The 917-nt window shown below is 45.1% G+C and overlaps 1 non-coding gene across 1 annotated transcript; it reads right to left on the bottom strand.

Moving 5' to 3' along the window:
• Positions 1-810: 810 nt before the first annotated feature.
• On the bottom strand, positions 811-917 carry LOC147938095 (small nucleolar RNA R71). The gene has a single exon (XR_015567504.1). It is a non-coding gene; the product is annotated as a small nucleolar RNA R71 (small nucleolar RNA).

Raw genomic sequence — 917 nt, 5'->3', positions numbered from 1 at the left:
TTTCAATTTGGCGCCGTTGCCCATTTGAGAGTGTTTTTGTGACATTTATGATCATTATTAGTCTAAGATTAAGTTCGTTTATACACTTGTGAAGTTGCTGAACTTGAATCTTCTTTTGCTTGGCTGTGTTGAATTTCAGGTCCCACTCGACCACCTACTCGACCACCCACTCGAGCACCACTCGACCGAGCAGTGATCAAGCACCTGATCGAGTCAGACAGCGTATCTAAATAGACACCAGTTCCCAGTCGACTCAACCACTCACTCGAGCCTGCGCTCGACCGTGCACCTGTTCGAGTCAGTATCTCAGTCTGTTGATGCACACAAGGTCCAAAGGGAAAGATAATTTTCAAAGGCCTCTTGACAACATCCACAGGCTGCCAAAGGGTTTGGGAAATCAGAGAAGAAGAGTAGTTCCACAACAGCAAGCAGTTCCAATCATAATGGAGCAACAAGATCCTGTTCCAAGACCAAGGAACATTGGTGCTGGAGATGCACCCAATACCCACAACCAGAGAGCTGGCATTGTGCCTCCCACAGTGCCAAACAACAACTTTGATTCAAGCCAACAAGTTCCATGGATTGCCAATGGAGGATCCTCTAGACCACCTTGATGAGTTTGATAGAATATGTGGTCTTACCAAGATTAATGGAGTGAGTGAGGATGGATTCAAGTTGAGGCTCTTCCCATTTTCACTTGGAGATAAAGCTCACCTTTGGGAGAAGACTCTTCCTACTGGAGCAATAACCACATGGGATGCTTGCAAGAAGGCTTTCTTGGCAAAATTCTTCTCAAATGCAAGGACTGCTAGATTGAGGAATGAAATTTCTGGCTTTGCTCAAAAAAACAATGAAAGCTTTTGTGAAGCTTGGGAGAGGTTCAAAGGATTTCAGACTCAGTGTCCTCACCATGGCTT

Source organism: Camelina sativa, chromosome 9 (genome assembly GCF_030686135.1).
Source record: "Camelina sativa cultivar CO46 ecotype springtype chromosome 9, ASM3068613v1".
NCBI classification, from domain to species: Eukaryota; Viridiplantae; Streptophyta; class Magnoliopsida; order Brassicales; family Brassicaceae; genus Camelina; species Camelina sativa.
Note: the sequence above shows the minus strand (reverse complement) of the source record. Positions and strands in the feature narration are given on the sequence as shown.